Source organism: Tamandua tetradactyla, chromosome 3 (assembly GCF_023851605.1).
Source record: "Tamandua tetradactyla isolate mTamTet1 chromosome 3, mTamTet1.pri, whole genome shotgun sequence".
NCBI lineage: Eukaryota > Metazoa > Chordata > Mammalia > Pilosa > Myrmecophagidae > Tamandua > Tamandua tetradactyla.
This window is the reverse complement of record NC_135329.1, coordinates 36,382,897-36,394,840: the sequence shown is the minus strand read 5'-3', so window position 1 is coordinate 36,394,840 and position 11,944 is coordinate 36,382,897.

The following is an 11,944-nucleotide window of genomic DNA, read 5'->3' as shown; positions in this document are numbered from 1 at the left end:
TCATTTGTTTCAATATTTCCAAGTGACATTTGAATAAATGCAAGAAAAATTTAGAAATTTTATTTACAGAGTTGTCGATAGTGTTCTGGGTTATAGAAGCTGCTTTTTAAAGTAGTTTTAAAGGCTCAAATATTTCTGAATTATAATTTATCATGGGCACCAAAGAAAAATGCATACTGTTATGCTATGGCTTCTTTCAATTAAGAGACTATCACAGCTTTTTAAACGACATGACCTGTTTAATCACAGCTTGTTTCAAATATATTTATGTAACAAAACATTAATTTAACAAGACGTGTTTTGCTATGATGTTTGGTCCAACAAAAATGTACTTATATATTGTTCAGATTTCAAAAACACCTAATTTTCTTCCTCAAGGTTAAACTTTAGTATTCACTGTAACATTCACAATAATCTCAGATGTATCACTTTTATCAGAATTTTTAAAAACTTTACTTTTCTATTTAATGAATACTGCTATTTAAGTGGCATCTTTTCAAATGCCTGCAAATCTTTGACATTGAAAATGGAACCAACACATTAACAGTTAATTCTTGACTTTTTGTACATGCACCTGCCCACTCCCAACTCCCACACTGGGTTGAAAATGAGATGAATTAACTGACAAGAAGGGTCATTTGATCTAAATGAAAACTGATGAGCCATAGAATCATACTTATATATATATACGTATATGTTTTGCTGCTCAACATGGGTCTTAATCCTTAAGTGGAGTCCTTTTTGAGAGGATGAAAGACAGAAAAACTAAAAGAGTTTAACGAGAGATGCCCTGGAGACGCTAAGAGAGAAATGCTCAGAAAGAAAGTCAATGGAAAAAGAAGCTGAAGGAAATGGAAGGACCATCAGATGCCAGCCACGTGCCTTCCCACATAGCAGAGGAATGCCAAATACCAGAAACCTTCTCTCAAAGAAGGTATCTTCCTCTTGATGCCTTAATTTGGACATTTTCATGGTCTTAGAACTATAAATCTGTAAAATAACAAATCCCCATTTTAAATGCCAACCCATTTATGGTACATTGCATTCTGGCAGCTCTAGCAAAGCAAAACAGATTTTGGCTCTGAGAAGTGGGGTGCAGTGAGGTGCAAATGCCAAAAATGCTGGAATGGTCTTATAAAGGAATAAAATTCTGGAAGAGCTGTGAGGAACTTGATAGGAGAAGCCTAGATTGCTTTGAAGAGACTGGTGGTAGAAATACAGATACTAAAGGTACTTTCTATAAGGCCTAACGATGAATGTGCCATCGCAAACTGAAAGAAAGATTACTCATTTTAAAGTGGCAAAGAACTTGACAAAATTGAGTACTGGTGTTTGATGAAATGAAGAATTTGAAAACAATGAGGTGGAATCTTTAACCAAAGATATTTCCAAGCTAAACATGGAAAATGCAGCTTAGCTCTTCTTTGTAGCTTATGGTAAAATGCAAGGGAAAAGGGATGAGCTGAGAAGTGAATGTTTGGGTAAAAAGAAATCAGAAATTGGTGGTTTGGAAAATTCTGGGCTTCCCGAATGTGAGACCCCAGAGGCTAGTGTCCCATGTGAGGATAACTGAACATGGAAGAACCAGTCAGTCATTTCAGTGTGAATCAGTCTTGGAGATAGAACTAGTCAGAAAGGATTTGTGAAAATCCTATTTTCTGGTGGTTGGGATCCAGGCACGCAAAACCAACCAGTTTGTTATAGGATCTGTATAAAGGAATCACTGCCAGTCTGGACTAAAAGGGACAGAAAGTGGACAGATTGAAGGAAAAATAACAACAAAAGCAGATCCATAGAAGCTGAGGTCTGGAGCCAGGAAACTTTGGGGCAGCAAAACATACCCACTCATGACATGGCAAGGGTAAATTTGCCTCAGAGTTTGTAGAGGGCAAGCCTTCCTCACAAATGGTCAGGAAGAGTGTTGCCACCCCTAGGACTCTCAGATGCTTGGGAAATTGAAGGTAGCTTGGTCTCCCTATTGTCCAGGAAGAATGCTGCCATCCTCCCTAAGGGAGGAAATAGCACATTCCTTGGGTACTGGGGAGAGCCTGGCCAACACCTCACCCTTCTAAGGATTGAAAGTGTGCCTCAAAGATGGCAGTTTCCAACTGCCACTCAGAGAGCTGAGGATGGTGAGGCCAAGTACCTGGTTGTCTCTCTAAAGCTTGGAGATGTTGTAGCTCTCACCCCAGTGTTTAAAGAGAGCAGGTCTGCTATGTGTGAGCCCTTGGAGTGGTGGACCTGTCACTTTCTCAAGAATTAAGGATAAAATGTCATTATATAGATGATTTTCAGACCTGGAAATGTAATGTATTTTACCCTGTAGGTTTAAAAAACTGTTTGGATTCTTTGATCCCTGTTTTCCTTCCAATTTCTCCCTATGAAAATGGGAACATTTATCCCTCCTTTCTATATTGGAAGGAGATATATTGTTCTAAGTTTTACAGGTCCACAGCCAGAGGGTCATTTTGCCTTAGGGCAGATCACTGCTGCTTTTTTTTTTTTTTGAGATTAAATAAAATTTAGAGCAATTTTATTTTTAAAGGCCAATTCACTTATAAGGGATATTGTAACATATAATAATTGCCTCTAAATACATTCCTATTGACTTCTGAATGGTACTTTTATCTTTAACACCTTCTACTGGTTAGCCTTGTAATTTTAGTGTTATCACTCTTAAAGGAAAAAAGGTCTGACCCCCTTTTCTATTACCTGTGTTTTATTTTAGTCATCCTGGTGGGTGTGGAGTGGTAGCTCATTGTCATGATCAGGTTCATGTGTCAACTTGGCCAGACAGTTGTACCTGTTTGTCTGGTTGGGCAAGTGCTGACCTGTCTGTTGTTATGAGGACATTTCATAGAATTAAATCATGATCATGTCAGCTGCATCCACAGCTGACTCCATTTGCAGTCAGCCAAGGGGACTGTCTTCTGCAATGAGTGACATTTAATCTAATCAATGGATGGCTTTTAAAGAGAATTCAGAAGAGAGAGGCTCTTTTCTCTTCCTGCTTCAGCCAGTGAGCCTCTCCTCTGGAGTTCATCTAGACCCTCCATCAGAGTCATCATCTTCACAGCCTGCCTTACAGATTTTGGACTCTACATTACCATGATTATGTGAGATACTTTTATAAATTTCATATTTATGGATACCTCCCATTGATTCTGTTTCACTAGAGAACCTTAACTACTATACACATTATAATTTTTTATTGTGAAATATAAAATAATACTGTTTTTTTAATGCTTCCAGAATGCAATATACCAAAAATGGAATGGCATTTAAGAAGGAAATTTAGTAAGTTACAAGTTTACCATTCTAAGGCCAGAAAAAGTTCAAACTAAAGCATCTAGAGAAAGATATCATGATTCAAGGATGGCTGATGTATGTCACATGGGAAGGCATGTGGTTTGTGTCTGCTGGTCCTTGTTCCAATTTCTGTTGCTTCCAACTTCTGATGCCAGTGGTTTTCTCTCTAAGCATGTGTAGGGCTTCAGTTAGCTCCTCTTGAACACAACTCTGGGTTCTGGCTTGCTTAGCACCTCATGGGAAGGCACATGAGGATATCTCCTGTGCTCTGCTTCCCCAAATATCCATGTCTAAGCATCTGCTTTCTCTATTGGCATTCCAAGCATCATCAGATATCTCTGTCTCATTTGGCTCTGAGCTCTTTCCAAAATGTTTTCCCTTTTAAAAATCTCCAGTGAACTAATCAAGACCCACCTTGAATGATTGAAATCACATCTCCACCTAATTAAAACGCCACACCCACAATTTGGTGCATCGCATCTCCATGGAAGCAATCTAACCAGAAGGTCACATTCACAATTTCGAGTGGGTCAATCTCCAAGGAAACAATCAAATCAAAGTTTTCCACCCTAAACAATAGGTCTGGCCCAACAAGATTGGATCAGTTTGAAAACATGGCTTTTTGGGGGTGCATAATAGTTTCAAACTGGCACATATAGAAAAAAGCAATAAATTTCAAAGTATTATCTTTTTACTTTTTTCTTTTTTTGGCACAGGTAGGCTTTGGAAATTGAATTCAGGTCTCTGGCATGGCAGGTGAGAACTTTGTCACTGAGCCACATTGCCCACCCTTAAAGTACATTTTAACAAGTAGTTATAGACCATATTTCAAAGTTTGGTAAAGATTACATATCCATAATTTCAGGTTTTACTTCCAGCTGCTCCAAGACACAAGAGACTAAAAAGAAATATCAGTATATTGATTCAGTAATCATATTCATTTATTAAATCCTAACTTCCCTGTTAATAATCCTTTTCTTAATTTGATCTTTCTCCCAACCTTTATGAATATTTGGGTTTTGTCCATTCTAACTTTATTCATGATGAAAAGGGGTGTCAAAAATATGGCATGGAGTAATGGAACTAGTTGATGTTCTTGGGGAAGTCGGCACCTCTGGGTTTCAGGAATTATCTGGCCTAGGAACTCATCTGGAAGTTTTAGTTTCTGAAAAGTAGTTAGTGCATGCAGCTTTTGTAGGATCTCAGATAGAGTCATGGGTGTTCTTTATGGTTAACATCAGTGATGTTGGCTGAGGTTTGACAAATCATGGCAATTAACAGTATCTAGCTGAAGAATAGCCTCCAGAATAGCCTCTTTATTTGAATCTCTCAGCCACTAATACATTACTTTATTACATATCTTTTCACCCTTTTGGTCAGGAAGGCATTGTCAATCCAAAAGTGACAAAGCCAAGCTCATCCCTGGGAATCATGTCTTACATTGCCAGGGAGACGCACACACCTGGACAGCATGACCCATGTAGTGGGGAGGGCAATGATTTTACTTGCAGAGTGGGCTTAGAGAGAAAAGGCCACATCTGGGCAACAAAAGAGGTTCTCTGGGAATAACTTAAGCATACTTATAGGTAGGCTGAGCTTATCCCCTACAGAAATAAGTTTCATAAGGGCAAGCCTCAAGATCAGGAGCTTGGCCTATCAACTTGGGTGTCCATAGTGCTTGAGAGAGTATCAGGGGTTTCTCAGGTGGGAAAGACTAATAGTTCAACGTTTTTTCTCCAGTCCCTCAAGGGACTTTGCCAATACTTTTTAATTATCTGTCCAACATACCCTGGGATGTATCTGGGTGTTACATTGAGCTATACAGAATTACAAGCCCTCATTTCCATTCTGTGCTCCACGTGTTTGAGTTGTTTAAATGAAGAATATAGACAGGTTGAATTAGATTGTGTGCTACAGAAAATTTAGGCTTTGGATGAAATCAAACTCTCTTGCTTGCTTTGGTCTCATACAGCAAGTGAAATTCTAAAATAAAGACATTGTCAGCCTTTATTCTGTATTCTACTTTACCTTAATCCTAACCAGAGAAACCTAATTTTTTTCTTTTTAGTTTCTTTAGCAGTTGTATGTAGCAATGCTGAGTTGCAGAGCTACAGAACTCCAACTCTAAGGTATCACATAAGTACTCAAATTTCCAGGGAAATACCCGTATAGCACAGCATCTCAGAAGCTAGAAGTAACACTTAAAGCTCAGGAATATATGTAACTGCTATAAGAGTTTATAATCTAGGTCACAATTTTCCTATAAGTATTCTCTAAAAGAGATTATACAATATATGTCCTTCTATGTCTGGTTCTTATGCACAACATAGTGTCCTCAAGGTTCGCTCTCCTCGTTTCTTGCCCCACAACTTTGTTCCTTTCTGTTGCAACTCACTATTCCATTATGTGTATACCCCACAGTTCGCCTTTCTGTTTCTCATTGTACACTTTGGTTACCTCCATCCATTGGGCATCATAGATAATATTCAAAATAAAGAATCCATGTTTCACAGTACCCTCACTTAGTTGTACAATTATCATTACTTTTAATTTTAGGTACTTTTTATTGCTGCAAAGAGAGAAAAAACAGATAAGCACACCTTCACCAAAGAGAAAAAAACAAAACAAAACTCCCCTTAACACTTGTCCCTTCCACCCCAATTATTCACCCCTAGTACTGCTGTGGTACTAGTGATGACTTACTGTTAAATATAGGCCATAGCATGCAATAGTAGTTTTTCCCCTAAATGCCTTTGTTATTAACTCTTCATTCAAATTTTTGCGTGAAGTGGTTCATGCAATAACTTATCTTTTAATGTTAACAGGTTAGATAGATGGCTTTTTACAATCCCTTTCAATCATATTCACCTTCAATATCACAATACTACTTATAAACCCACTAATGAACTACCATCATTTTTATTCATTACCATATATTTGAGTTCAGCCTCATTAATTAATTAAGTACTAATACTTTCTTTGTACTTTGGATACCTTTTATTTCTTTTTCTTGCTTGATTGATCTAGCTATAACTTCTAGCACAGTGTTGAGTATTAGTGGTGACAGTAGGAATCCTTGTCTCATTCATGATCTTATGGGAAAGATTTCCAGCCTTTCACCAATGAATACGATGCTGGCTGTAGGTTTCTCTATTATGCCATTTGTCATATTGAGGAGGTTTCCTTCAGTTGTTACTTTTTGAAGTGTTTTTATCAGAAAATAATGCTTAATTTTGTTGAATGCATTTTCAGCTTGAATTTATATGATCATGTGATTTTTCCATTTCAATTTCTTACTGTGTTCTAATGCACTGATTGATTTTCTTGTACTGAACCCCCCTTGCGTTCTGGTTATAAACACCACTTGTTTGTGGTGCATGATTCTTTTAATATGCCATTGGATTTGATACACAAGTATTTTTTTTGAGAATTTTTGTGTCTGTATTCATTAGGGAGATTGGCCTATAGTTTTTTTCTTATAGCATCTTCATTGGTTTTGGTATTTGAGACATAATCGTCATAAAATTAGTTTGGTAGTGTTTCTTTTTTCCTCATTTTTTGGAAGATCTTGAGCAGGATTGGTATTAATTCTTTTTGGAATATCGGGTAATATTTTTATGAGGCCACCTGGTCATGGGTTTTTCATTGTAGGAAGATTTTTGATGAGTGAATGAATCTCTTTACTTATGATCAAGAAGACACTAGAAAAGCATAAGGAAGAATTTGAAAGAAGAAGTAGAAAAATAGCAGATATCACAGAAATGAAAGATACTATAGACCAAATGAAAAATATACTAGAGACACACAAGAGCATATTCGAAGCAGCAGAATAAAGAATAAATGAAGCAGAGGTCAGGACAATTGAATTCAAATGCACAAAATGACAAATGGCAAAAAAAATGGAAAAATTAGAATTGGTACTCAGGAAAATGATGGAAAACATGAGCATAACACTTAAGAATCACTGATATCCCTATAAGGAGAAGAGAAGAGTAAAGGGCTAGGAAAATTAGTTGAAAGGATAATGGGAAAACACTTCCCAACTCTTATAAGAAGCATAAATATGCAACTCAAAGAAGCCCATTGAAACTCAAATAGAATAAATTCAAATAGACCATGTCCAAGACACATACTAGTCAGACTCTCAAATGCTGAACAGAAGCACAAAGTCTTGAAAGCAGCAAGAGAAAAGTGACTCAATACATACGAGAGAAGCCAAATAAGACAAAGTTCAACTACTCAACAGGCACCAAGGCAGTGAAAAAGGAGTTTTATGATATATTTAAGATTTTGAAGGAGAAAGACTTCCAGCCAAGAATTCTTTATCCAGCAAAGCTGTCTTTCAAAAGTGAGAGAGGTTAAAATTTTCAGATAAACAAATTCTGAGATAATTTGTTAACAAGAGACCTACCCTATAAGAAACAATAAAGGGAGCTCTGTCAGCTGAAAAAAAAAAAATACAGGCGAGGGAGATCTGAAGGAGGGCACAAAATTGAAGAGTATCAGTAAGGGTAACTTAAAGAATAAAGCAAGAGAAAGAGAAAAGAATATATAGATGTGACAAATAAAAATCAAAGGATAAGATGGTAGATTCAGAAACTGCCTTTAATAACTTTGAATGTTAATGGACTAAACTCTCCAATTAAAAGTTAAAGATTGGCAGAATGGATTTAAAAATATGATCTATTTCTATGCTGCTCACAAGAGACTCATCTTAGACCCAAGAATATAAATAGATTGAAAGTGATAGGATGGAAAAAGATTTTCCATTTAAGCTACAACCAAAAGAATGCAGGGAGAGCTATACTAATATCAGACAAAATAGATTTTAAATGTAAAGATGTCATAAGAGACAAGGAAAGACACTACATGTTAATAAAAGGTACATTTCACCCAGAAGAACTAACAAGAATGCTATTTAAGAATGCATTTAAGAATGCTTATGCTCCTAAACAAGGAGCTCTAAAGTACATGAGGCAAATATTGACAAAACTGAAGGAAGCAATAGATGTTTCAACAATTATATACAGAGCAACCAGACAGAGAATCAATAAGGAAAAAGAGAACCTAAACAATGTGATGAATGAATTAAACTTAACAGACATATATATAGGTAGTTATACCTCAAAACACCAGGATATACATTCGTCTGTAGTGCTCTAGGATAGATCACATGCTAGGGTGCAGAACAGGTCTCATTAAATTTAAAAAGTTTGAAATTATTCAAAGCATTTTCTCTGACCATATTGGAATGAAGCTGGAAATCAATAACCTCCAAATAACCAAAACTTTAAAAATATATGGAGATTAAATAACACAATCCTAAACAATCAGTGGGTCAAAGAAGAAATTGCAAGATAATTGGTCAATATCTGGAAACAAATGAAACTCAGAACTTATGGAACATGGCAAAGGCAGAGCTGAGAGGGAAATTTACTGCCCTAAATGCCTATATTAAAAAGAAGAAACAGCAAAATGTTATTCCTAGATTTTAAGGTACTGTGCTATATATGTATAATCTGTTATCTCCCTGGAAGTTGGGCTACCCCTGTGTAGGTTCATGTGTCAACTTGGCCAGGTGGTGGTGCCTGTTTGTGTGGTTGGGCAAGTGCTGGCCTGTCTGTTACAATGAGGACATTTCATAGAATTAAACCAGGATCACATCAGCAGCATCTACAACTGATTCCATTTGCAATCAACCAAGGGGAGTGTCTTCTGCAATGAGTGGAATTTAATCTAATCACTGGAAGGCTTTTAAGGAGGATTCAGAAAAGACATTCTCTCTTCCTGCTTCAGCCGCTGATTCTCTCCTGTGGAGTTCATCCAGACCCTTCATCAGAGTCTTCAGCTTCACAGCCTGCCTTATGGATTTTGGACTCTACGTTCTCATGGTGAAGTGAGACACTGTTATAAATTTTATATCTGCAGATATTTCCTGCTGATTCTGTTTCTCTAGAGAACCCTAGCTAATATACTGTGTAACACTTAAGACTCAGAGTTGGAGTTATATAGCTCTGAAAGTCAACATTGTTACATACAACTGTTAAAGAAGCTGAAAAAGAGATCAGGTTTGAACTCAAGAAATGAATGAAACCCATTGGTTGGAGACTAAGGTAAATTAGAATATAGAGGTAAGAATGAAATTGTCAGTGTTTTAGAACTTCATCTACTATATGGGACCAAAGGAAGAGAATTTTATTGTTGTCTGAAACTTAAATTTTCTGTAGCAAATAATCTAACTCATTTAAACAACCCAAACACATGGAGCCCAAAATGGAAATGAGGGCTTGTAATTTTGTATGGCCCAAAATATTTTAGGCAAAAATAATATTGGCAAAGTCCCTTGATGGACTAGAGAAAAAAATATGGAACTAGCTTTACCGCTGGGGAAACCCCAGATACTGTCCATAACATTAGGGACTCCCAAGTCTATAGGCCAAGCACTTGGATTTTCAGTAGTTATCAGGCCTAGGAACCCATCTGGAGGTTGTAGGTTTGTGGTTTGACCTTGTGAAGCTTATTTCTGTAGCAGAGAAGCTAAGTCTACCTATAATTATGTTAGCAGTTAGTTCCAGTAGCCACTTTTGATGTTCAGATGTGGCCTCTTTCTCTCTAAACCCAATCTGAAAGTAAAATCATTACCCTCACCCCTACAGAGGACATGATATCCAAGGGCAAAAGTCTCCCTGGTAATGTAGGACATGACTCCAAGGAATGAGCCTGGCCCTGACATCATGGGATTGGCAATGCCTTCCTGACCGAAAGGGATAAAAGAAATGTAAAAAAAATAGGTATCAGTGGCTGTGAGAGTTCAAATAGAGTTGAGAGGCTATTCTGAAGGCTACTCTTATGCTAGCTTCAGCTAAATATTACTAATTACCAGAGTTTGCCAAACTCCAACCAAAACTATTCCTGTTTAAAAAAAAATGGCATCTAGGGCTTTATCTGAGATTCTACAAGTTTCACACACTAAAATTACTTTCCACAAACCTACAATTTCCAAATGGGTTCCTAGGCCTCATAAGTGCTGAAATCCAGAATGGCTTCTCTCTTCAAGAACATCATCTAGTTCCATCCCCCTATCCCTTATTATTGACATCCCTTTCCAACATGAAAAATTCTGAATGGGCATGTCATGGTTAGGGACATGTGTCAACTTGGCCAAGTTGTGGTACCTGTTTATCTGATTGGGCAAGTGCTGACCTGTCTATTGCAATGAGGACATTTCATAGGATTAGGTCATGATCACGTCAGCTGCATACACACCTGATTCCATTTGTAATCAGCCAAAGGGGAGTGTCTTCTACAATTAGTGATGCTAAATCTAATCACGGGAAGACTTTTAAGGAGGATTCAGAGGAGACAGGCCCCATTCCTGCTTTGGCTGGTGAGCCTCTTCTGTGGAATTCATCCAGACCCTCCATTGGAGTCGTTGGCTTCACAGCCTGCCCTGTGGATTTTGGACTCTGCATTCCTGTGGTCACGTGAGACACTTTTATAAATTTTATATTTGCAAGTGTTCCCTGTTGATTCTGTTTCTCTAGAGAACCCTAACTAATACAAGGCATAACCCAAATACCCCTAAAAACTGTGAGAAGAATCAAAGGAGAAGGAAGAAGTATAATAGAAAAGATAGGATTTAATAAAGAAGTATGACTTCTGCATGTTTATACTGATATTTCTTTCAATCTCCAGCATCTTATAACTGCTAGAAGGAAAACCCTAGAATTGTGGGTTTTCCTTCTGGAACCCATACCAAACTCTGAAATCTGTTCTATAACTACTTGTTACAATGTACTTTAAAATATATTGCTTTTTTATATATGTTATATTTCACAATAAAAAATGTTTAGAAACAATACTGAAGGGCGTCACCAGTGAAATATGTCAAGGAAAAACAAAAAATAAAAGAAACTTAAACATAATGAGGTATCTCAGACACTTTGCATGCACATTATATACCTTCTTAGCCTCATCTACTCCTTTTCTAGCTACCACTGCGGTGACCAATTTTTTTTGTGTGAGCTGCAACCAAATTCACTCACGTTCAATTTGACATCATTTCACCCCTGTCTGAGCTGCATGCAGCTGCTTGCCTGTAAGCCTTCTTGTTGATGTCAAAGTATGGAATAAAAAGGGACTCTGCCTGGAGCTGCAGTTGTGAAATTTATTGTTCAAGGAGGCCTGGAACTACAGTTGAAAAATTCAAGTGTTGGTTGTGTATTGTCCAAGGAGGCAAAAGTTTGACTAATAAGACATGGGAGCTAGAAGATAAATTCTATCCTTTCTTCCATCAGATGAATTTTCAGAAATGCAGTTTATTTGGCTTCTTAGAGGATACTGCATCAGATCAAGCAATCAATTGAATTTAGCAGCAGCTAGTTTCATAATCTAGCTTTGTATTGATTCTCTATCTTTCACATTCTCCTTGTTATTTACTCCTTCTCCCTGAGATTACACTCCCTAAAGAAGACACAATTTTTGACATACAACACATGAGCCTGTGTTTCAGATTCTGCTTTTTGAAAAATCACGACTAAAAGAATTGTTAGTAAGAATTGACCCTAGAATGCAGACTTTTCAGAAGACATTTTGTAGCTGGATTATTTAGCAGTATCAAGATATTGACAACCCA